Genomic DNA, 27,242 nt, shown 5'->3' on the forward strand with positions numbered 1-27,242 from the left:
TTAAATTTCCAGATTTTTATACTTTCTCATATAATGACAGGACCTATTCAAGAGGACAATAACATCTGGTCTCTTTTGGTGTCATGTTCAAAAGGAATACTTTAGACTTCTAGTGAATTCTTTTTCTTATCATTCACTTATATTTACTTTATTTTTGTATTTTAACCCTATTTGCCACAGTTGGATCTAATAATTAAGAGAAGCATGACAATGTGTTTTGTTCTCATATTTTAAAAAATTATAAGAAGCATGGAAACTTCCTGAGGTCGATTTTTAGAGTGAACTTTAAAGCCCAAATACAAGAAATTAGATGACTGTGAAAATTAATAGCATATAAATATAAAACTTTCGGAAGTGGCGCTGTAGCTCAAGTGGTAGAGCGCTCGCCTTGAGCTGAAGAGCTGAGGGACAGCGCCCAGGCCCAGAGTTCAAGCCCCACGACTGACAAAAAAATAAATAAATAAATAAATAAATAAATATAAAACTTTGGAAGGTCATGTAATATGGTTAATCTTCATGGATAAAATGTATGTTAAATTATTCAATAATCCTATAAAATACTTTGTCACACATATGATCCTCTTAGAACTTGCCTTTTAGGTTTACTTTGGAAATAAGATTAATAACTACTCCATTCATAAATTTAAGTTCTTAAACTTTTCTATGGGAAGGAATAAATATGATAAAGGTAACCGTAGAAGCCTCACCAATACTAACAGAAAGGGACTTGTTTCATAAAGAGCTCATGTGTTGGTCACCCTATTCTTTCATTTGGGTTCACAAGAATACCAATAAAGGAGATGGGGCTTTCATTTATCTTATTTTAGAGATAAAGAAACAAAAGATCAAAAAGGTTACAAGATAGGTTCATCCAGAGACCAAAGTAATGGGCTAAGATAGGCAGATAAAAAAGAAAAACAAAAAACAAAAAAACATTGTTCACAAACATCCCATTGGGTCCTCCTTCTATTACTTTAGACAACACCATGAAACTCTAATTTCTGAGATTTGTCCTGTGGTTAATCTGGTATATACATTTCTCTAATTTGGGGAGGGGAAAGGAAAAAACAAAATGCTTAAATAGGGATACAGGTTAACTCATTGTAACAATGAGTTGTACAAGACACTGTTGAAAACTGAGTTGTATAAGACACTGTTGAAAATGAACTTTACAACTTCAGTGGAGGGGGGATAGTTGAGGAGGTGGGAGGAAAGGGATGGTAGAGGAAAAACAAAGGAAGAGGCAACAATGCTCGATAAGAAATGTACTCATTACCTTGCTCATGTAACTGTAACCCCTCTGTACAGTATTGTTACAATAAAACACATACAAAAAGATTAATCATTTATATCCTGTAATAAACTCTGTAAATCAAAAAAAAGAAAGAAAAGCAAGTGAATACAGAAGAGCTTATTCAAGCTGCTTAGTGAGTTACTCTTGAATTTATGGGAGGTTATTTAGAGCAAAGGAGAACACACAGCTTGTGTGGAACTTTTGTCTAAAAGGATAGGCATGGCTGAGTTTCAGAGTCCAACTTTATCGATGAGGGGAGCAGATGCCATGTAGGTCATGGAAAAGACCTGGGTTGAAGTCAGTGCTCAAGAAAGAGAGGCATGCAGAGAGAACCAGAGCACGGAGGGAGGGTGGGGAGGGAACTTGCTGACCTTTCTGCACATCTAAACTTCACCTTGGCTTACAGCATCAACTGTAGCCTGATCAGGGGGTGGATGTGGATCCAATCCTGCAGGGGGTGGCTATTGACACACAGGGCGGGAAGGGGCTAGAATGAGAACCTCAAGCATTGAGGCTAAGAAGAAAATTTACCTTTCAAGAGCTAAAGAATATAATCTGAGCACACTATTCTCCACAGGTATTCACCCGATTCTTTTTTTCCCCAGGTAGTCACCTTCTCAGAGCTCCATCTTGACCTTATTCCTTAAAGCAGCAGAGTCCAATCTATCCAAGGCACTCACTGGTCATCTCAAGACCTTCTGCCTGGTCACTACGTTTTCTTTCCTACTGTTGATTTATTTATATCACTGTGTGACTGTCAATTGGCTAAGCCCCTCCCCACACTGGAATGTAAACTGCCTAAGAAAATGAAGGACCTAATCTTTGTCTGCTGTATTCTCAGTGCGCAGATCCGTGCCTGAGATACACTGGGCACTTATTATATATGTAGTTAATCAATGTAAAAATAAAAATAATTGTCAATGCAACATTATGTCTTTTCTTTTTCTTTTTTGCAGGTCCTGGGGTTTGAACTAAGGGCTTGACCACTGTCCCTGAGTTTCTTCTGCTCAAGGCTAGGGCTCTACTACTTGAGCCCTAGCACCATTTTTTTTTTTCTGAGCAGTTTTTTAGAGATAAGAGTCTTATGGCTTTTTCTACCCTGGCTGGCTTCAAACCATAATCCTCAAATCTCAACCTCCTGAGTAGTTAGGAGTAAGGCAGAAGTTACTGGCACCAGCAAATAGCATTTTTAATGCCCTTGAATTTTGAGGTTTATGTACTTCTCCCTATTTTATTATTCAAACTAGGAGATTGGTAAGTCATTAGATAATTGGTAAGTAATAAAATAATCTATAATTGAAATTAGTGACCTTGAACCTTGTGAATTAGTTCATGCATAAATACTGCTTAAAATGCAGAACTTGGATATCTTGATAGTTTAATAGAACACTCACAAAGCAAACTAAAGATACGCTCTATTTCACAAAGAAAGAGAGCCAGGCAGCTGCTGGCTCATCTCGAAAATACCAGAGTTACTGGTTAATCACTGAAAACCAATCTTAGTCTTGGATTTTTTTTTTCCTCTCTAAAAACAAAAGATTCTTAACCTTTTGAATTGAACTTTTAATTTAAGTCAAAATTGGCATACTTTTGACAGAAAAATATATAGTGCCTTTCTACAAAATAAAGTGAAATGTGTCATTTAAAAAAGAGTTGGTTTGTACGTTTGTTTTTTTTCAGAAATGGTGAGAGATTTCTCACTGTAGTTAAGGCTCTTCAGAACTAGAATGAGTCCGTGATATATGAAAATCTGAAATTAGGCTTCTTTTACTCAAAAGGTAAGGGTCAAAGAAATTTCACTTTAAAGAAAAAGTAAGAGGGATTTCCAGAAAAAAATCCACCCAAGAAAAATCTCAGACAAAAAATCCAGTCCAAGAAGCTATATAGTAGAATAAAACTATCCATTTACAACCTTGCTGTAGACCACAACAATATATAGCAGATGATTTTGAAGCTGAGTTCTTCAAACTAAAGCCAGGCATGGTAGTATGTGCCTGTCATCCAGATGGAGAGAGAAATGAAACATAGAAATGGAAAAGGATTTCCAAAATACATTCCTCTCTTTCGAAACATTTATGTGCTTAGAAATGCTTTAATTCTACAATTAATAAAGAACATCCTTTTTAAAATTTTCCAAAAATTAACATAGTATTTTTCAAGCATTTTTCATAGTAAACAATTTGAGAACTGTCTGAATAAAAGAAGAGACATACAATGGTAATGAGAGGAAAAAGATACTTTGAAAATCCGATTAAAATCTTAGAAATGAAAAGATCTAATTTGAAATGCAAAAGGAATAATAATACTGGGTACATGTAGCTCTCACTTCTAATTACACTCAGGAAGCTGAATTCTGAGGATCATGGTTCAAGGTCAATTTGGGCAAGAAAGTCCACAAGGCTCCTCTCTCCAGTTAACCACCAAAAGAACTAGAAGTAAAAGTGTGTGTCTCAAGTTGAAACAGTTCAGGGATGGAGACCAGGCCCAGAGTTAAAGCCCCAGTACACAGATAAACACACACACACACACACACACACACACACACACGTGATATCAAATAAAATTACCACTAAACATTTCAACTACATAAAATTATAAATACGATGCCTTTTCCTTACAAAAATTATAGCCAGGCACCTGTGGCTCACGCCTGTAATCCTAGCTACTCAGGAGGCTGAGATCTGAGGCTCATGGTTCAAAGTCAGGATGGGCAAGAAAGTCCATAAGACTCTTATCTCCAATAAACCACCAGAAAATCAGAAGCAGCTCTGTGGCTTAAGTGGTAGAGCAGAAGAGCCGAGGGACAGCGCCCAGGCCCAGAGTTCAAGTCCTATGACCAACAAATTTTTTTTAAATTACTCACAATCAATAAATAGGTGAGGTAGATTGGTATAAATGTGACAAAATGTTAATATGAGTAATATAGGACAAAGAAAAGTAAAGCAGCATTCTGCTTATTAAATCAACAAAACCTACGTGGCAATTTCCAAACTGACCAAGGGGAAAAAGAAAGTCACATTTCTAGTCATTACTGCCAGCACCATCATCACTTATTTCCCTGTTGGAACCAAACTAGACAATCTGTTTCAAAAGGTATAACAATATGCAAACCTTAGACTCAGTGTCACTGTGTCTCATTAGGATACATTCATTTTAAAAGAAATAATGAAGAATCTAGAAAAGAGCTATTACTACTAAAATATTTACCACAGCTTTGCATTCGGAAGAGTAGAAGACATGGGAAAAGAAGTGAGAGATGAAAACAACAGAATCATCTAATTAATGAAATATTGAACAGCCATTAAAAATGACAGGCATGAAAGGAGAGAGAGAGAAAAAAAAACTGCATTTGTGCTAAAACATTAACTGACAGAACTAACCAGCAAAGGACCAGGATATTCAGTTGTTTTAGGTAATAGGATTATGAGTAACTTTTTTTTTTTAATTTTAAATTGTGACTCCACATTTTCTAAATGACATTGTTGTACTTTCACGGTTTTCAGACAGATAAAATTTGGAAGGTTAAAAAGCAGTCTGATCACTGTATTCATGATGCTCATTAGAAAAGCTAATTTGGATTCAGGCTTCGTTTCAAATCATTTCACTGTGGCCCACACTATCTTTTCTTAATCTGCCCACTTGTTGAACACACCCAAGTCCATCCTTTTCAGTGTTCTTTTAGTCTTTACTCAGAACATAAACTGCCACTGAAGCTTAATATCTAACTCAATGGGCTTAGAGTTAAATCCTTTTTAAATGCTAATAAACCATAAATTTCTATTAATAATCATGCCCATTCTTAAATCTTGGTCAGAACATTGAAATGAAATGTTGAAAATGATGAATTGTCCTTTCACTGGACTTACCAAGCCCCAACACCATCAATTAAGTACAGTCCTGTACTGGATCTGACATTGCGAAGACCAGTGTTAGGTGTAAATCACATTCTGTGTCCTTTACTTAAATTCCTCGAATCCTTCCTATACCAATGATTTCAAGTTTTCCATTATGTCCTAGTGTACCATAAGTAAAGAGTACAAAGTCATAAGGATGAGAAAATGGACAACTAAATCTTTCTGGTTGTAAAGAAGCAAGACTACCTTAAATAGCTCCTTCTTCATCATGATACTCTGCTTACCATAAACATTTAGATCTGTAACTATGGGAAGGAACTTGATTTCACCCTGATTACTGAGAGAGATGGGATGTATAATAGCCATAAATCATCATGACTTGAAAAATGAGATCCTGCAGGAGGTGGCTGGTCTAAAACTCAAATTAATTGGTTGAAAATTGACCTTCCATTTGTCCACTTTGTTTGCAAGGTGCTGAAAATGTCTTCCAACCCTGTCACAAGTCTTCTTTGGTAACTAATATATAAAGACATCTTTTACAACAGAAAAATAAGTAATAAATGTTGGACTGAGCACATGGTTTCCTGCCTGTAATCTCTGATACTATGGAGGCAGAGATCAGGAAGAGAACAGTTTAAGGAAAGCCAGAACAAAAACTTTGTGAGACTCCATCTCCATTAATGGCTACTTATGTTAGTATATGCCTGAGCCCTGCGATACATGCCTAGCATCCCAGCAATTGAGAGAAGCACAAATAGGAGTATCATCATCCAGGCCAGCCATGGCATAGTGTGAGACGCTATCTAGTAAATAATCAACACAAAAAGGGTAGAGGTATAGTTCAAGTAGTAGTAGAACAGCTGCCTGGTAAAAATGAAGGGCCCTGAATTCAAACTCTACTCCTACCAAATAAAGGTCAATGAAAAGACTCTGATCTGAGTCAACACAAGATTATATTATTACCTCAGCATGTGTACTACAATTCCTCACCCAAAGAAACCTTTGTGTCTTTTGTTTAAAGCTGCACACATTGCATAACACATATACTGATCATATTCCTAACACACTGCCTTCAAAGTCTGTATCCCTCAGAATACTGTTATGCTGCTAATTTCAATTACAAAAGTGGAGGTACATACTTATGAAGAGTTTCAGAGCCTACTTCTCAAACTTTACCTTCTGCTACTGCTACACAAATATGCTTTCTAAATCATATTTATGTTTTTTTTTCTTTCATGCATTTATTTCTAACGCATTTATAAGATTATTTCTTTGTTGCTTTGTATGTCCCTCCCCCACAGTATAATCCCTGCTTTCACTGTATTTGATGTCGGTATAATTTGTGGAGGGGAAGGGGAAAAACAAGTCGTTTAAATAAGGATACAGGTGGACCCGTTGCAACAATGAGAAGTACAAGTTGTCATGTTGAAAGCAAACTTTACAACTTTGGCGGAGGGGAGGGCTAGATGGGGGGGCGGGGGGAGGCTGGGAAGGGATGGGAAGGGTAAACAAATGAGGAGGCTACAATGCTTGATAAGAAGTATACTCATTATCTTGCCCATGTAATTGTACAGTATGTTCACAATAAAAAATTAAAAAAGTAACGACTTGACATAGTCACAATAATAAAAAAAAAATGTACCTTTAAAATGTAAACCCACAAAAAATGATCAGAATCTGTGATACTCCCTGTGGGAGGTGATAGAAACTTAATGTTGTCAAAGGAAAAAAGAAAGGCATCAGGGAACAATTATCTCAAGATTTATACCAAAAAGAAAGTGTAAGCACGAGAAAAGGAGTCTGTTTCCATAAGTTGGAATGAAATCATATAGCTTACATCCTTCCCCTTTTCCATGGCTGTTCTATAGTAGAGCTTTGCAGAAATCTTGAGCCTTTAAACCTCTGCCTGGAGAGTGGGAAATGTGCAGAGAGGCTGTGGTTCTGAGATTTGGCGCAGTGCTGTCTGCTCTGCCTCCAGTTCCCAGAAGATTGCCAGGGGTGGAGTTGAGAAGTCACTCATCTGCCCCCAGACTTTTTTCGATGAGTTCTCACAGGTTGTTCTGATGTGTGCTTGTCGCTGTTAATTACATGAGACACCAAATTGGCTAGATCACTGACAAAATTCAAAAGCACTATATTCAAGCCAAAGGGCAGTAGGAGAGATGCCATGAGGAGGCTTGGAGACTTTGTCACATTTCAAACTAACCATCTCATTTTCCTCCTTGTCTTGTGTAGCCACCTTTGCAAAAATACATCTACTCTGCTCTGCATACGGAGAGCCTGTCTAGTTTGCTTAGGACAACCCTCTGGACACCTGTTATCTCATTAAGAACATCTCCCTTCTCTCTCATTTCATTCTTTTTGGCTTTTAAACTACATGATCAGCCTACTGAGAATTCTCTTTCAACTACCTTGTCACTCCTTAATCCCTTCCATAGAGTTAGGGTGAAAATGGCAGAAGACAAAGATCACTTGAAAAGCAGCAGAGGCACCTCCCTGGGAAATCAGAAGGGAGAGATGTTGTTGAGCTGATAATGCTCCATTTGATTCCTGATTACATTTCTATGGAAGGTTATTTCTCCACATTACACTGGTACAAAATCAGACTCCACATACGTGTCATTAGACAAAAAGCATAGCGTCTGCCATCAATTTACTTCACTTGAGAACTAATGCATTTCTGAAACACAGCATCTTTCACTTACATCGGGCTAGTACATCGTCTCCTACTGAGATCCTACTGGGTGTTTTAAGCATATAAATGGTGTGCTTTTATTTTATTACCACTGTAACTTTGAAAGGATAAAAAATGTTTCAGAACCATCAGATAGACCAGTTCTATCTGAAAGACCTTTGTGCAATAATAGTAATTTTTCGGGTCAGAGCTATTGCCCATGACAGCCAACATCTGTGTGATTTCTGGCCGTGTGCAAGGTAACTAGCACGAATAAGTTTTAAATTACATTTAATTGTTGCTGTCGTATGTATGTATGTGTGTATATGTGAGCGCCAGTCCTGGGGCTTGAACTCAGGGCCTGAGCACTCACTGTCCATGAACATTTTTGCAAAAGGCTCACACTCTACCAGTTGAGCCACAGTTCCACTATCTGCTTTTTTGATGGTTAATTAGAGATCAGTCTACTACCTTTTCTACCCAGGCTGGCTTTAAGCCATGATTTTTAGACCTTAACCTCATAAGTAGCTAGGATTATAGGTGTGAGCCACTGGCACTGGTTGATTACATTTAATTTTACATAAGGGGAAAGAAAACTTGTTTTCTTAAATTAGACAATTAGGATAAAGGAGATCTGTCTCTTTGTTTCCCCTGGCTTTTGCTGAGAAAGGCATTAGACCCCCTTATCCAAGTCGCTTCTATCTGCTGTAAATATCACTCCCTCTCAGAGGCAATAAAATATTGAGTCCTAGTAGTGGCCGGATAAGAAAATCTCTGTCTAGCACAGAATTCCATAAAGGTCAGAGAGGGCTGCTCCAATGTTCAGGGTTTCAGTTTGCTCAGCAAAACCATCTGAAGTTTACTATAATGACCTTTCTAGCACCTTTGGAAACTCTCCCTTTTGCTGTCATAGAAATGATCATGACTGTGTAGTCCAAAATGTCCCATTTTTCAGAATGTTTCAGAATTGTCTAGACCTCTGTATAGTGACTCATGCTACTTGGGAGCCTAAGATTAGGAGGCTTATAGTTCAAGGCCAGACTGGGCAAAAAGTTCACAAGGCTTGCATCTCAATTAAAAGCCAACCTCCTAGCTACTCAGGAGGCTGAGATCTAAGGATTGGGGTTCAAAGCCAACCCAGGCAGGACAATCTAACCACAAAAAGGCAGAAATGGAGCTGTGGCTCAAATGGTAGAGTGCTACCCTTGAGCACCAAACCTCAGGCCCTGGGTACAAGCCTCAGGACAGGAGAGAGGTGGGAGGGGCAAGGCTTTATAGTATCCGTCTTTCATCTCAGCTACATGACAAGAGTATCTAAACTATTCCCAACAACACAAAAAAAGATCTTATTTAAAATAATAATAATAATAAACTCAAAGACCTTGGAGGTATGGCTCAGGTAGTAGATTGCCTGCCTAGCAAGTAGGAGGCCTTATGTTCAAACCCTAGTATTGCTGAGATGAAAAGAAAAAGAAGAAAGAAGTGTGTTCAGTTTGTACTGCAAAATATGGAATATGTAATGTGTTACTGCAGTACAAATATTCCAAAAGGAAACAGATTTATGCTTAAGAAGTAATTATAGTTCCCCTTCACCCATTCTGTAAGTAATATGATATTCAGCTTGATCTATCTGCTTACTTCACTATTTTCCTCAATGTTAGTTGCAAACATTACTACCACAGAATCCAACTACATAACTATGTGTCTTTTCTTGTGTATAATGAAGACTATTTTGAAGTCAAAAAAGATAATATGCCTTTGAATGGATTTGTTAAGAAAAGCTAATCACATTTACCTTTCTTTTATCTAGTATATTTAAAAAAATATAAATAGTAGCAATTGAGTAATTTGATAGAATATTCCTTAAAACGTTTTATCATTTCTAAAATGCCCTGAAATAAAATATCCTTCATAACGGAGCCAAGAAGATGCATACTTTTAAAACTTTCTCATAGAAAGTAACCATCTGTACAATAATCCATTGTCTGCCCTACCAAGCTGATTTATTAAGGATAATGAAGCATATGATTTAAGAGCTGCAGCAAATCCTTTCTCAAGGAAGATAGGTATAAATAATACAAAAAGATGGTCCAATAATAGCCAAATCCTAACCTAAGAACTATTCTCTATGCTAGCTCACAGGAAATTACATGAGTTCTATTAACAGGAGCAAAGTGAAGAGTGGTTACATATAGAGACATCTAACCCCTCTCTCCTATTTTAGTAATTATCATTAGTATTAAGTAAAACCTGAAAGCTGTACCCACATGATGGATTTTAAGTAGTGTTTTTCTACTTGGCATCATAAATGTCTCCAATTGGAGTTCCTACCAGCACAAATTACTCAAAACCATAAAAATCCATATCTCTGAAATTTGTCAGTGCCAATAGTCATTGGCAGTGCTTTGAGCACCGTTCTTATATAAAAGAATAAATGCATATTTGTTGTTGGGGGGTTTAATTTTTTGAGTTCCAGGTATATTTTAGATATGAGACCCTTGTCTGTTGTATGGCTAGTGAAGATCTTCTCCCAATCCGTGGGCTTTCTGTTGATCTTGCTAGCTATGTCCTTTGCCATGCAGAAGCTCTGCAATTTCATGCAGTCCCATTTGTCCAAACTTTCTTTGATTTGTTGTGTTTCTGGGTCTCTTTTAAGAAAATTTTGGCCTGTGCCAAGTAGACCTAGGGTTTCTCCTATTCTATCCTGTAATGTTTTCAGAGTGTCTGCTTTGACTCTGAGATCTTTGATCCATTTGGAGTTGATGCTGGTACAGGATGATACTAAATCCCCCAACAACAAATCCTCAAAGACACAACTGCCCAATAAATAAGTGGGCTAAAGACTTAAAGAGAAACTTCTCTGAAGAGGAAAGAAGGATGGCCAATAGACACATGAAGAAATGCTCAACCTCCCTAGCCATAAAAGAAATGCAAATCAGGGGCTGGGAAGGTGGCTCAGTGGTAGAGCACTTGCCTTGCATGCCTGAGGCCCTGGGTTTGATTCCTCAGCACCACATAAGCAAAAAGAAAAAAGCAGGAAGTGGTGCTGTGGCTGAAGTGGTGGAGCGCTAGCCTTGAGCCGAAGAGCTGAGGGACAGCGCCCAGGCCCAGAGTTCAGGCCCCAGGACTGGACCCCCCCCCCAAAAAAAATAAAAGAAATGCAAATCAAAGCAACATTGAGATGCCACCTCGCCCCAGTTAGAATGACTATAATCAGGGACTCTAATAACAACAGATGCTGGAGGGGATGTGGACAGAAGGGAACCTTACTGCATTGCTGGTGGGAGTGTAAACTTGTTCACTCACTTTGAAAAGTAGTATGGAGGTTCCTCAAAAGACTTCACATGGAGCTTCCCTGTGACCCAGCAATCCCAAATAATCACAAACAAGATTTACCCAAATAATCACAAACAAGATCATACTAAAGCTACCAGTACAACTATGTTTATTGCAGCATTATTTACCATAGCTAAGATATGGAACCAACCCAGATGCCCCTCAGTAGATGAATGGATCAAGAAAATGTGGTATATATACACAATGGAATTCTATGCCTCCATCAGAAAGAATGACATTGCCCCATTTGTTAGGAAATGGAAAGACTTGAAAAAAATTATATTAAGTTAAGTAAGCCAGGCCCAAAGAAACATAGGTCCCATGGATTCGCTTATTTGCAATAACTAGTGTATGTCTGAGACAAGCAGATAAGGTCAGATAAGTTGATGTTAGGTGAAATGAACCCCAAGATAAGGATTCAAATGTTTTTTTTTCTTTCTTGCGATTGTTTCTAACATATTTATAAGGTGATTTCTTTGTTGCTTTGTATGTCCCTCCCTCATGGTATAACCCCTGTTTTCACTGTATTTGATGTTGGTATAATTTGTGGAGGGAAAGGGCAAAAACAAATCGTTTAAATAGGGATACAGGTGGACCCATTGCAACAATGAGATGTACAAGATGTTATATCGAAAAAATGAACTTTACAACTTTGGCAGGGGGGGCGGGTGGAGATGGGAAGGGAAAACAAAGGAGGAGGCAACAATGCTTGATAAGAAATGTACTCATCACCTTGCTCACGTAATTGTAACCCCTCTATATGGTATTTTCACAATAAAAAGAAGAATAAATGCATACAGAGAGACAAGTGAATGAATGAAATGAGGTCTCTAAAATCTACGTAGACATAGTAGAACATATTACACTTCTTAGTCCTATGGGAGCTGATTCTAATATTTATCTCACTCATCCTTTTGAGGAGTCTACAAAGGTCTACTGTCAAGAGATTATTTCCCAGCTGGACACTGGTGGCTCGTATCTACAGTCCTAGCTATTCAGAAGGCTGAGATCTGAGGATCACAGTTTGAAACTGTCCAAGGCAGAAAACTCCACAGACTCTTCTCACCAATTAACTTGCAAAGGCCAAAAGTGAAAGTGTGGCTCAAGTGGTAGAGTACCAGTCTTGATCAGAGAAAGCTGAGTAAGAGGGAGAGGCACTGGGTTCAAGCACCCAGCTGGTAAAAAACAAGCAAATGGATAGACACTCTGACAGACAGATAGATTATTCCTTTGGCAGCAAAGTTTTTCTTGGTCTGAATCCTACAAAACATGAAAAACAAAAAAGTCACAAAATCCTAGAGACTATTTGAACATAGTATCCAACCATTAGCTCCTATTGCAAACTGGCATGCTGATCTCCTAGCTATCTCTGGTAATAGGCAAGTCAAGCCTTTATGAAACTGGGAAATGCAACCCATCTTACTTGCCAGCTGTTTGGCATGGACACACTGCCTGGCTGTGCGTCACAGGCATGGCACAGCCATTCATTGATAAATTGGCACAGCCAGTCTTGTTCCCATTCCACCCAGTGTGTCCATCTAAAATAAGATTAGATGTTTAAAATCCTAGGGTTCACACAGCACTGGGCTTCAGAAAACAGCCATGGCTAAACACAAACAAGTGTCCTATGTGTCAAACATATGTTATCTCCCACTCAAAAAAAAAAAAAATGTATGCTTCACCAAGCTGAGTTCCCTCCAGTATATTTCCACATTGCTGTTCCTACTGCTTTTAATCTGGTGAGCCTGGCTTGCCAGAGTTTAGATCAATTTTATTAGATACCATTAGTCTCTGTTAGGGCGGTCATTTGAATAACAACAGATTGGCAAGTATAAAACTAAAGCACCTGTTGTACACTTGGCAGTCAGGACAAGGCCCCTTAAAATGAAAACAAATAAGAGCTATAATCATGCCAGGCAATGGTTTTTGGTTCAATAATGACCATGTGTCAAAATTAAGTGCATCTGGGAATTCCTACCGCAGCCAGATGTAAAGGCAGATTTGTCTTGTCTAGTGGCATACGAATGCATATACACAGTTGACTCACATTTGGCTTTGTTTGGTAAGAAACAAGGTAAGTAGAACTTGGCTCAAATAAAAGAAAATGTATTATTGAAAAGCAAATGAAAATAGTATTATTAACTGTATGAATTAAATCTATGGGTGGTAAGGTTTGGGACAAGATCTAATTGCATCTCTGATCTTTCTGGGAACTGATAAAGGAGACAAACAGAAGAAAAGAATGCTTAGAATTACAATAGAAAGAGTCACAGTAGTACATCTGGGAGATGGCAAGAACTTCAGTATGGCTCTGATAAATGATTCTTGAGAGTGGGGAAAAAAAATGAGAGAATGCTTTTCCCAATGATAAGGTAGCAGGAAATCAAGAGCCAGGTGCTGTCTGGAGCTGTAAAAGAAAAGACAGGCACCTTTTGCTAAGGGATATTTCAACTTTATACAGAGGAGAAGGAGGAGTCATTGGGTGATCTGAAACATCCAATTCCTGTTAGATCGGGACAAAAATAAAAGTCAGCTTCCAATAAACCTAAGCAGCCATTTCTTTTTTATTGTTATTATTAAGCAGTTGAACAGAGAGGTTATAATTCCGTTTCTAAATGTAGTCCCTGACATGCATAGTAGTATTTATTAAATTTGCCATTCTTAATGTAGAAATACATATATATATATATATATGCCTTCGAATATATATATATATATATATGTATATATATATATATATATATATATATATCTTCAGTATGGAAGAATCTTCTATACATTATTCACTTCATACATCGAGAATATGAATGGGAAGACTTGAACATATTTGAATTTCTTTTTCCTTCCCCCAGTATCTAATTGCAGACAATCAGAACTGATTTCCTCTCATCTCTCAGAACTCCTCAGGCTCTTTATGGGCAGGCATCTCTGACTAGCCTCTCCTTCAAATCTCCTAGACCTCTGACTTTGTAACAGGAGTCATGGCAGTGATCTAACTCAGTCAATGCTTGCTTAGCAAAGAATTCAGGCAAGAGGTAAAACATACCAAAAGTTGTTTGTTTTTTTAAGTCTAATAGGAAAGGAACACACATTTAACAGACTAAAAGATGGGTCATCTCTAGGGTAAGAATGATGACATTTGATTTTTCTTAAAGATCAAGCTCCCTGAATAGCAAACAAGTATCTATCGTCAGGTCAAAACTATAAAGAGTGGCCGTGCACCTCTGTAATCCCAGCACTCAGGAGGGAATCGCAGGAAGAGGGCAAGGTTGAGGCCACCTTGCCTACACAAGAGACCCGGTCTCAAAAGATTAAAAACTAAACAACAATAACAATAAACTGACACTCAAGAGAGGCTGCAATCCAAGAAATGGGAGCGTTGCCATCAAATGCTAGAAAACATATGAAAGAAGGAAGGAAGGAAGGAAGGAAGGAAGGGAGTTAACATCTCTTCTAATATCTCCCAAATATCCAAAATAGAACATGTTTGATGATACATTATAAAATCAAGTTTTATCTTAAGTATCTCTTATGTTCTTTCCCCAAACTCAGGCTGGTCTGAACTGACAATAATAAGAATCAAATTCAAATAAATGTTTGCATTCATTTCTTTTGCAGGCTTGAACTCAGGGTCTCTCACTGGCTTTTCCACTCAAACCTGGCACTCAACACACTGAGTCAAAGCTCCACTTCTGGCTTTTTTTTCTAGTTAACTGGAGATTAGAGTCTTATAGACTTTACTGCCTAAGCTGGCTTCAAACAACTATCCTCAGATCTCAGCCTCCCAAGTAGCACCAGGCTGGTGCTGTCACTATGAATTATTTAACAACACTGAGCATTTATTAAGTTTGTCCTTCTTAATTAATAAGTACTTTTATTACAAAGCATATTAAGGACACAGCTGTAGAAAAGCATTCCCCACACATTCCCCACAGAAGACTGCATCCTGTTCTATGATTCCCACACTTTATGTTCATCGATTAATCTGCAGGAAAACATGTAAACAAGCACTTTGAAACACTGGCAAAGCAGACTGAATATACTTAGAGTCTGTAAAACCATATGAAAGAAATAATACATTATTCATGTAACATTATTGTATATACTAGGTCTGATTTAAATCTTGAGGATACCTTGCTGTCACAGGACAATAATTTTGCAAATTATCAAGCAAATATGGCATCCTGTATGTGATCATTTATAAAGCTGATTAATCAGAAATAGTCCTCTGAGATCTAGCCCCAAATTCTCTCCAAACTAAACTTCCCTAAAGTATGCGTAAATGAAGAAAAATATTAATCAAATTACCTACCCGCTACGAATAATGGAATTAACAAGTGAGCACCAGAAACAAAATATTTTAGAAGACATTGTAACGGACGAAAGTTTTTCAGATAAAATAGCACAGGGCAGGCAGCCAATAAATAGAATGCCTATATACCAATCGCTTGGCATAATTCCATTTCTTTGATGGGTGGCTGAACTTCAGATATTCCTGTTGGAGCTATATTTCTCTTTATAAAAACGTTTTTGATTCCTTACCTATTGGCTGCTATGACAATGCCAGCCTTTGTGATCTTAAAGACTATTTTTGGTGTAGGTACATTGTTTAACAAGTTCTGCTCCAGGACTGACACCAGATTTCAAGTAGTCAAGTCAGAGGCCATAAAACATAAAATGATAGTACCAGAGATCAACCACTAAAAACAAAGTCATTTACACCAAGCCTTATTTGTAAGGAAAAATGTTTTTCAATGTTGCAAGTGCCCACAGAGATAAGAGTAAAGAAAAAAACCTCTTTAGAAATGATATGGAAATAACCTAATAGACTACATAAACCTTCCCTTAAATATGTGTTGTAATAGCAACAATGCCATTGGATATTCTTCTCTAGAATTTTTGCAATAACATTTTTATATATTTTTATTTTAAAGATGCAATAACATTTTTAAGTCTTGTCATGTACAAAAATAAAGTTAAGTAAAGGCAGCGGAGATAGAAGTCATGATGATTGACTTAAAGTCTTGGTTCTTAGTTCTATCTTTGTTTCATTTATCTATAAAACCTTGGGTAAATTATTTAACCTCTCAACTGGTAAAAGTTTCCTTTCTTTAAAGCTAACATGGAAAGATCTAATATTACAAGTGTTATTTTTTTAAAGAATAAACATGATATTGAATGTAAAGAAGTGAAGAGAATGACATAGTAAGTACTCAGTAAATTTTAGCAAGTATCACTATTAAGACTTTCATACTTTACCCCTATTACATCTCATTTATATATCAAAAATATTAAAGAAATCAGGTGCTGGTAGCGCATGCCTGTAATACTAGCTACACAGGAGGCTGAGATCTGAGGATCATGGTTCAAAGCTAGCCAGGCAGGGAAGTCCAATTAACCAGCAAAATGCTAGTTAATTCAAGTGGAGAAGTACCAGCACCTAGGTCCTAAGTTCAAGGAGTCCCGGTACCAACAGAAAAGAGAGGGGAGGGGAATGATTATTTAAGGATACTTTTCCTCACACAGGAATATTGATTTTCACCTATCTCAGAATCCTGAGCATCAGCAGAAGGTTTAATAATTATTCTGCATATTCATGATTTCAATTAAATTCAACTCAAATCTCTCTAGTTTAATTCAGTGGAAAAAAAAAAGATAGAACACATGAGCCAAGCATTAGAAAATGAGGGAATAATTAGGAACATTTCAATAGATGAAAATTAGAGCAGCTGATAAAGAAAAAAAAGAGATTCTAGAAAGTGTTAATATAATTAAGAAAAAAAAGGATGTCCAAGAGCAGAGACTCCCTAATGGTAGCAGAAATCTGATACTACAGAAGAGCAGAGTACCTGGGAGATGAGGAAGGAGAGAGCAACATGCAAATTAGAGTTAGGCTGCAAAATGCTGGACCTGGTGTGCTATGTATTTATCACTGGATTATAGACTTGATAAAGTCTGCAATTCAGAAAGCAACATTTAGTAAGAATTAAAGAGAAGAAAGGAGAATTGCAAAGACCACACAGGAAGTCATCTAAGTAGTGCTGACATGTAAACACTTGGTAAAGTTAGGGAAAGGAAGAGATAACTAAATGACAGAAATAAAATCTCTTAAATTTGGGCAAAAATGAAAGAAAGAGGAAGGAAAGAAAAAGAAAGAAAGAAAGAGAGAGAGAAAGAAAGAAAGAAAGCAGAGGAAGGAAGGAAGGAAAGAAGGAAGAAAGGAAGGAAGGAAGGAAGGAAGGAAGGAAGGAAGGAAGGAAGGAAGGAAGGAAGGAAGGAAGGAAATAGGATGCTTCTAAAGAGCTAAGTCAGATGATGAGGTATGAGGAAAGGAAAGCAAATTTGGTGACAGAAAACATTTTTGAGGGATGCATAAAATGAAGAGTTTGGGACATGGGAAAGCCTAACAATCTTAGTCATCTAACACACCAATAGAATTTTAGGGATGGAACTCTAGGAGATGTTAGGAAACATCAAATCTAAACAGTAAGGGATATCTATGCATGAATCACTGGTTGTGTGATAGGTGGATGGGACTACCCTAGGAGATTTTATAGGCAGAGGTTTGAGGAAGGCTGTAGGTAACCATGACAGAACTGGACATATATAGGACAGCATAAATAAATAGGAAATCCTGTTAAATGAAGAGGGTGAGAACTAAAGGAGAAACTTATATGAAAAATTCATCCCCAGGATATGTTACTTCAAATATTTTATTCCTCTAGGTAAACATTATAAGTCCATTTACCCCATCCCTCAAGCAAAAAGTAAAAATGAAATGTTAGCAGATTTCTAGTATTTAAAATATTCCCAATAGATTATTCCCAGCTAGCCAAAAAATATCCTGAACATATTAAAAATAAGAGCTAAGGATTATGCATCTAAAGAATCACACCCAAACTGGGCACCATTGGCTCACGCCTGTAATCCTAGCTACTCAGGAGACTGAGATCTGAGGATTGCAGTTCAAAGCCAAGCCGCCAGGAAAGTCTGTGAGACTCTTATCTCCGATTAACCACCAGAAAACCAGAAGTGGTGCTGTGGCTCAAGTGGTAGAGCTGAGGGACAGCGCCCAGGCCCAGAGTTCAAGCCCCATGAACGACAAAAGAAAAAAAGAAATCACACCTATTTCAACCACAGAAAGTTCACTGAGTAACTACAGGTAATTTTCTTCTCCTAAAATCCTCGAATAACATTTCATTGAAGTTACTGTTAACAGAAGGTAGAATATGGTTTTTCCGAGTGCTGAGGGTCTACATGGATAATAAGAAATATATAGTATATAATCAATAGAATCCTTTCTTGGGGGTGGAGATTAGGAATAGGATAAAGTGTTTATTTTAAACTTTGAAAACAAACATTTATGATCTATAATGGGCCACTGGATCAGCATTTGATGTGTCTAGTCTAATTTCTCCCTGTGAAATCGTACTGGCAGATCTCAAGGAGGGACAGAAGGCAGTAAATTCCTATCCTCCATCAATACATTTGACCTCGGAGCAAACCCCACAACTGGCTACAGACACCCACCATCCATCATTGCTCTTGAAACCTGATCTTTCAGGAAAGGACAGCTGCACTGGGCAAAAGGCTGAGCAGCTTTCTAAGATGCACTGCCATTAAAGAAGAGCAGAAAAAAATTTATTTTGGTTCAGAATTTTAATTAACTGCTTTTCTAGACATTTCTTCCCTCAAACTGCAGTTCTACATCAGCTATCCTCAGGAATCTATTAATACATCCTTGGCTTTTAAAGGAAATGCTCTCTGTATACATTCTAGGTAAAATCATTTCTAGCTTTTACTTTGAAAGCTTTCTAAGATAAGTAATATGCTATGGCATGCTAATATGCAAAAACTTCAGTGAACATGCTGGGCAGGAAAGATGGTTCTAGAATCAGTAATAATTACAGAAAGTACATGGCAGAGTGCCAGCAGGTTAAGTACACACACACACACACACACACACACACACACACACACACTAGATTTTACTTCAAAATCATCCCATAACTTAAATTCATTCTGTAACTGAAATCCTAAAAAGAAAAAAAATCAGGATAATTTAAAATAAGACCAAAAAACAAAAACAAAAAAAAAACAAAGAAGGAGGCAACAATGCTGGATAAGAAATGTACTCATTACCTGGCTCATGTAACTGTAACACCTTTGTAAAGTATTTTCACAATTAAAAAAAACTTAATTAAAAAAATAAAGTGTTTTGCTGAGAAAAAATAAGTAAAATAAAACAAATCCGTATCACTTATTTCATTAGATCTTCAAAATATCTATAGTTATTCCCTACATTTTATGGATGATGAAACTGAGCCTGAAATGTTATGACATTACTCCTAAGATCCTTCAGGTACTGAGGGACAGAACCAAGGCATACACTCAGTTCTTCCTAAAGCAAATTTCTCTTCCCCTCACTGAGTAGAAAAAGGAAGGAATTTGGTTAACATTTTTCAGGAAGTCACTCACTCCTATGACCCAATGATTACAGATGATCATTTTATACATTTGGAACTATAATTTTTCCGAATCTCAATGCAAGACTGAGAACTACTCTTTTCTAAACACAATTACAGATCTCAATTTAGTTAGCTACAGCCTTGTGGAAAAACATAGCTCAAAGGCTACTGAAAAAAAAAGAAAGGAATAAAAAACAAAGACAATTAAGATTTTATAAATTTGATCAATCTCATGACACTGACACATTCACAACGCTTCAATCCACTAAATAGCAATGTGGTAAAGGTCGCCAGGCTGCTGACGTGGAATGTCAGATAACCAAAGGTAAGAAGCTTTTCTGGCCAGTGAATTCAAAGAACTAAGAGTTGAGTCTAGGCTCAGTTGCTGCTTCAGCTCTTGATACTTTATTACACATGCACAAGAAGCCTAAAAGGGCCTGCCCCATGAATACAGCCATTTGTAAAGGAGAACAAGGTATGATTGCTACAGGTGCGGAACACCTGAGTTATCTCATATTATATGTAGGCTGGGGCCACGTCCAGGCCCAGCCCCCCCCTTTCAGATTAGGCTGTTTTAGCCTTCCAGATGGTTGCCTCTTTTATTAATTTATAGTCTACACCATATAGGGGTTTGATTTATGAGACAGAGAGGTTAAAAAGCCATGAAAAGACTTTGTTTTGTTTTGTTTCATTAATTTTTGAAAAGCGGTACACCAACTGACTAGTATCGATAAGCACCTATTAAATATATCAAGATCAAAGAGAAATAAATGAACAGGAAGCTACTAAGTGAATTATTTGAGAAGAAGAGAAATGGCATTATTTAAGTTCATTTTCCCCCTGTGAGTTGCTTTGAGAAGTGTGGCAATGTATGTAAATATAATTTTTAAATGACTTTAATCTGTAAGCCTTAAAGGTATTTCATAATTAAAATGGTAAGATAAAAACTGGTAAGCATTTGCAAATTGCATAGGTAATTTTTAAAGAGCAAACAAAGGACTAAGGTCTGAGAAGTGATTTTGTGACATGTGTCATGTAAGAATGCTGTATCATTAATGCTTCAGTGACTAATCACTGTCATGATTATTGTTTTAGGTTACATTAGGTCACAGTCTGCTATAACATATGAGCATTTGCTCTTTGACCTTCCCAAGACTGATGATGCAAAATAAGGGCTGAACTTTTATATTAGAGGCTATGATTTCATATAATGAATGATGATAAGCATAAGTCATATATACTTCTAGTTATCTTTCTCAAGGGCTTAGGTATGGAGAACTAGAAAATGTTTTTACTTTTTTAAAACAAAAGGATGAATTTGGCCATGTTCACTATTGAAATAAATGTGAACCAAGCATGACATTTTAATATGTGTTATCAAACTACTGATTAGAAGCAAATGAGATTATCCTTACAGGAAATATCTCCAAACAAACATATCCTTTGGTAGAAATGTCACTGTGCTATAAAATTACAGACATTTAAACAAGTGATGCTTGTTGGAAGGATATGTACTGAAAAATCCCTTTCAAGGGATCTTCTTTTACATTATCAGATTTCTGTATCTAATGTGTTATACAGGAATTCTCAGTTCTGTGGTTCACACAGGTAGCAGTTTATCCCTTAGCTTTTTCTTGGCAAATAACTGATAATACAAAACAGAATGTTTTTAAACACCGACTTTGCTTGGGGCTGAACGTTGCCTGTGTGACATCACCAACCAAGTCAGTGTCTTTCTTTAAAGATTTTCTTGCAAGAAATTTAACTGAACAGAGATTAAACAAATGAAAGGTAAATAACTCCATAGTACAATAAGATACACACAGTAGGTCTGGATTAAGACACAGTTTAGTTACAGTAAGGTTGTCAATCCAAAACTGCCTTCCTTTTATGAAAATGGGGGGGGGGGAGGAAGCATTCTTTGAAAACTCTGAGAAAATGGCAAGTTATGTCTTTATCATTAGCACCTTATTTATCTAGGCTTATAATATAAATATTAAATGCATATTTTGTGGCCATGAATTTGAGTACATTACAGAAAAGGTAAAGTTCATTCCCAGAAACTTTAGGGAATCAAAATGTACTAGATACAAAGATTTTATCTATATATAGATACATAAATGTTAAAAGTATCAACCTTTAAAATCATAGAATCACAACTTACAGCTCAAACAAGCTTCAATTACAAATTCCCACAAACACACTGAAACTAAAACAAGGTGCTTTTTGGAGAAACAAAATCACCTTGCAGAATCGATCTCTTTACAACTGATGCATTTCATATACAGTCTTATTAATGAACTCTTGTTTATCTATAGACTCTAAGTATAGAATTGCTCAAAGGCTTGATATATCAACTATAGTCTGAAAGAAATCCTATATGCAAATGTTTGCAGTGCTCTCTTTTACAAATAGTCCCCCTTGTCAGTTTGAAAAACTGAAAAAATCAACAAAAGATCAGTGTAAGTGTACTTGACCTTATTGCCTAATGTCAATCAAGATTAGAACAGCTGGTTCATTTCAAATTTGTAAATCTGACATTTAAAAATGTATAGTGCGTCTTCAAGTCCAGGTCCCTGAAGTGCTGACTAAACTGTAGTCACAGCTTCACAGTCTCCTTCCATACAAACTTGCACAGCCCTCAGAAAGCTCTTTTAATCACACCATCCATCTATGACTGCCCTTCCCTTAAAGTAATTCTGCTTCATTCATCTTTTAACCCTACATTATGCAAATAGTATCCTTATCAGGTCAATAAGGAAATGATACTAGTGTTTCTTCCTGTTTACCCTGACATACTCTGAGAAACTGAGATCATATATAAATTTGCACAAATAACTCTTTTACATTCCACACTCTGAATGAAGAAAAACAATCACCCTTAGAAAACCATAGTGTCAGAGAAATCCTGAATATATCCTTGAAATATCTTTCAATCTGCCTGTGACAAACATCAGATATGATTTAATGTATTAAAAAAAGAAAAAAGAAAACTTGAGGGATTACCTACTGGATTTTTCAAAAATGTCTCTCTAGGAAGGGTTTGCTTTTGGCATTCCAGGGTATCTTCTGGATTTAAGAAGTTATACAGGCCCCTAGTGGCTTAGCAAATAGCAGCAGATGAGAGGACTCTAATTCTTAGTTCTCCACTTTGAGATATTTTGGTTCTCATTGAATGTCAATATCAAAAAGCACATCAAAACACTGTGTTTCCTATTTTAAGCAGCTTTACATCTGCAATTATCTACTGCAATGTGTATTTATGAAAATATATTGCTTCATTCCATTACTTTCTTAACTGTCTAACCGCACTGGCCCAAGAAGAATTTTTTTTTAATTATATAACCTCCTTATAAAATGGTCAATTCCTTTACCTCTTTACATATCATTATAAAAATAATATAATATTCATCATATTAAACTTTCTTTGAAACAGGCAGCTTTCTTATTTCAACTGCATTCCTATTATATCATTTTTACTGGGGGTTTTATGCCAAGTATTCACTCTTTACAATTAGATAAAGAATTAATCACCACTTTTAGAGTGATAGAAATCTAAATGTGTTCCCCAACAACAGCTAGTGATAGACCCACATGGTATTGTGTCTATTTTTAAAGATTTACAATTAATATCATCCCTTAAGCTCCAATCCCTTTTCTGTCTTTCCTTCACAAAAGAAAATTCCAGGCAGGCACATTTACAGCTTTTAGCAATTTTTAACTGGACACAATCTGACAGCTGAATTCATGAAAGTGACCAGCTTGTCAATTTCACACTTTGAAAGTACAATAATAGCTGATAGCGTGAGGGTGAATTTAAGAAATCTGTCACAGAATTGCTGGCTCCATTGAAAAACAAAGTACAGTATATAATTATGGGAGGTGGGAGGTAGGAAAAATTTTATTGTCCACTTAGGATATCTGTTTCAGTGAATTCATATACAGAGCATTGAAAATGTGTTCTCTCTTTGTGAGTTTCTTTCTATCTGAGGTATATGACAAAATAAGTATGATAGCTACTAAACATTTTCCTGGATATCATCATATTACCTACAAAATATAATCTTTCCACTGCCATTATCTAATGATCCTTTAAATGAGCATGTTTTATTGGTATATTGCCCTAGTTTCAGTCAAGTTGAGTGGTAAGGGTGTACTTTGAAACAGAGAAAGAATAGCCCAGATGGTCCAAAGAATCTATGTTTGAACTAAGTACCCATAAGTGCTACAGGGTGAGCAGAGAGAATACACCAAAGGGTAAAGTCTATGTTTGTAGCTCTGTAAGTTCAACAGCAAATCTATCTCAAGTCATAAGCAGTTACTAGTTAAGTTATTGAAGGGGCTCAAAATGTGTGAACTACTTGTTAAGTCTCTGGTGCTGGGTCTTAAAGTTTATTATTGTTGTTATTATTATCATTATCTTTTAAAAGACAATACAGGGGAGAATCCCCCCTCCCTCCCTCCAGTCATCCTAGGGCAGACTGTGGGATGAGTCTAGGGGATCCCTCTAAGATACTTAGAACACAGAGAGGGTATCTGGCAAGTCTGTACCGAGAGAAAACTGGAAACAATACATGGTGACAGGCCCGGGGTTTGAAGAACCAAACTATTCTTTGGAATCTCTGAACACCCAATTAATGAAAGCCAAACTCACACTTAATGTTCAATGCTTCTTTTAATCTTAAAAAAAAATCTGGCTTCACTTATTAATGTTTTTTTTTTTTTTTAACTAGTATCCATGTCGCAGAGAAAGGAGGCAAGTTTTCTACCACACCTACGTAGAAGCGGCAATAAATCTATAGGAAATCAATCTCTGATTTGCTCCTGGCTTTCTTTTCAAATTGTTTCCTACAACTTTTAACTCTTCATGACAAATTCTGCCTTGCGTTCCTCTCCGTCCCTATGGAATGAGTGTGTGAAAGCAGATCAGATTCGTCCCCCAACCAGAACCAGAACCGTGTGAGCTTTGGAGCTTGGATTCTGCCAAGGAAAGCTCTCGCCAACTATCCCCCTCCTCAATGGCAGACTTTGATTCCTGCCATGCCTACTCTTCCCCACTAGTTCCGAGGAAAGAAAAAGAAATCGCCCCCCTCACCCATAACCAACCCTCCTCAAAACAGGCATCTCAGCCTTCAAGAAATAACTCTGCAGTTGCCCAAAGCCTGAGTTAGATCGCAATTGCCGCCTCCCCCCCACCCCGCCCCGGCCACTCGAGCCCCGCCACGGATCCTAGCGTCCCCCTCCCTACACCCCGCAATTCTACTCTACCCACCCTAGGAGGAAAAGACCCGGGCGGGGGTCGTTACAAATACACCTACCCAGACACCCCTTTAATGCTCTACAATCGCCTCTCTCCGGGGTCTGAGGTTTCAGGCGAGACAGGAACCCCGCCTGCGAAGACCTGGTCCAAAGGAGGTTCAGAAGAGCAAAAGTGTGCGCCCCGGCGCCCCCCCCTCCACCCGCCACCAGCGCGGGGCTCCGGGACGCGGGAGCGGAGCAAGCGCCAGCAGCCCGGGCTGGGCGCACGGGCGATCTCTGGGCAGTGAGAAACCCGGACCCCGAGGTGGGGAGACTCGGTCGGTTCCGAGGGACTTACCTGATCATGTTGTCTCCGGGCAGCCGTCGCCACCAGCACTTTTCCCCCCAGCGCCTTCGCGCCCCGCCACGGCCGCGCAGCCTGCGCCTGCCCGCGCCGTCGCCCCGGGGCGGCCAATTTAATCCTGCCGGAGAGCGCCGGTCGCTGCGGGAGCCCCCCACCCACCCCCCTCTCCCTCTCTCTGGCTCTCTCGGTGGTGATCTGATCGCCGTCGTCCAGCCCTCGTAGGGCCAGTCAGGTCCAGAAGGAAGAAGTGAAGGAGTCAGCGAGTGAGTCCAAAAATCCCGAAATCCAGCATCCAAGGGAGCGCGTCCCCCCCGCCCTCCCTCCACCCCTACCCCGTCTTCTTCTCCTCCTCCTCCTCCTCCGCCTCCTCCTCCTCCTCTTCCCGGGCCGTCCTCCTGGCCCTTCCGAGCCCGCGGCTTCGCGGCGCTTCCTCCGCCTCCCGCTCCCCCAGCTGCCGCCGCCGCCGCGGTGTGGCTGGCTCCCCCTCTTCCTCCTCCTCTTCCTCCTCCTCCTGCTCCCCGGTGCTCCGCCGCTCGCGACTGGGGGGTCCGGGGCCGCGTCTCCCCTCTTCCTTCAGCCTCTCCTGTTTCCTCCTTCCTGCTGCTGCTGCTGCTGCTGCTTTTAAAGCAGATTCTTTGGCCACAAATAGCAACTCGGCTGCCCCCCTCAGCGCCTCCCTCCCTTTCTTCTCTTTTTCACCCCCAAAAGTGAAGCAAGCAAGCGCACGCGAGGTAACCTGAAACTGAGGCCCGCGGGGGAAAGAGGGGAAGATGGGGAGCAGCGGGTGAAGCGACTGCCCGGAGATGGGCGCGAAGGAGCGGGGGGCGCCTTGGGCCAGGGGGTGTAGGAGGGCCCGCCCAGGGGAGCCCTGGGCCCCGGCGTGAGCCTGGAGCTGGAGGAGGTTGCGGGGCGAGGTGGCTGGGTGGGGAGATTAAATGGAAAAGCTCAAGAAAGTCATTGGAAAGGCTTCTCTCTTTGTTTCCTGGTCTGGGTGGTTTCTAAAATCCTCCTCCTGTGCTGGAGATCCCACGGAATCGCCGTGCCCCAGCTCTAAGGGGGAGTGTGTGTGTGTGTGTGTGTGTGAGCGCGCGCGTGCGTGCGCGTTGTCCGAGTGTGAGTGGAAATGTGGGTGCGTCCGAGCGCGGGGAGAGCCAGGCCCGTGGCACCCACTAGCTAATCTCTGAATTTGGACCACTGACCCACTGAAAGAGACCGAGGGTTGGACTAAGGAGGGACGGGCAGGAGAGCTGGGTTATGAGGACACCCCCCCCCCCCCACCACACACACACACACACACACACACACACACACACACACACACACTCGCAGAGGAGGGGGCGGAGTGACGTCACTCCCCAGCATCCATCCATCCACCCGACCAGAAGAGACCCTGGCTCACAGAATCACTAATCCCCCTAAAACAGGCACACCCAGGCGTTTCCTGCTCCACTGCCCGCACACACCACAACACCAAAGCGGGCGGGGGGCGAGAGGGGGATGTTGGTCGCGCCCTATCCAAAGCAGTGTTCATGCTTCCAAGTAAGGAGCGCGCCTCGATGAGGCACGGTTTGCGTCCGCCCAGTTCACCTTGGCAGCCTCGTGCCCGGGATGATTAGAAGATGTACTTTGGGGGCAAAGACAGGAAGTATTGCATCCAACTCTGGTTTCGCTCCATGTTACTCGCTTTCATGAATGGTAGAAAGGGAGTGCCCACCATCCCCCGCCTTCCCACCCCCTTCTCTGAGAAATCACATACACCCCTTTCCTATGGAGGCTCCCCGTTGTTGTCCTGTACATTCTTTATGCACAGAACCCCAAGGGTGGCTTAGAGGTCCCGGTGTGGATTGGCAGCCAAAGAGATGCATTTTAGTCTGCTTCCCTAACTCTAGGATCTCCATAGGGGAAACTAAGCAGCTGCAAGCCCGGATTGGCAGTGAGCCCATCCAAATTCATTAGGAACATGGTCAGAAAGGTTAAGTAAAGTAAAGCCGGAGACTTCAGCCACCTCCACTGC

The 27,242-nt window shown here is 39.2% G+C and overlaps 1 protein-coding gene across 11 annotated transcripts in view; it reads right to left on the bottom strand.

The window, feature by feature from the left end:
• Positions 1 to 25,375, bottom strand: part of Ptprd (protein tyrosine phosphatase receptor type D) — a 514,161-nt gene extending 488,786 nt beyond the window's left edge. For all 11 annotated transcript variants that reach the window (XM_042686894.1, XM_042686896.1, XM_042686890.1 and 8 more), the window contains exon 1: positions 25,223 to 25,375. The gene's annotated coding sequence lies outside the window, so the exon portion shown is untranslated. The remainder of the gene's footprint in view (positions 1 to 25,222) is intronic.
• Positions 25,376 to 27,242: the final 1,867 nt, after the last annotated feature.

This window comes from Dipodomys spectabilis, unplaced genomic scaffold (genome assembly GCF_019054845.1).
Source record: "Dipodomys spectabilis isolate Male_0828 unplaced genomic scaffold, ASM1905484v1 ptg000098l, whole genome shotgun sequence".
Lineage (NCBI taxonomy): Eukaryota > Metazoa > Chordata > Mammalia > Rodentia > Heteromyidae > Dipodomys > Dipodomys spectabilis.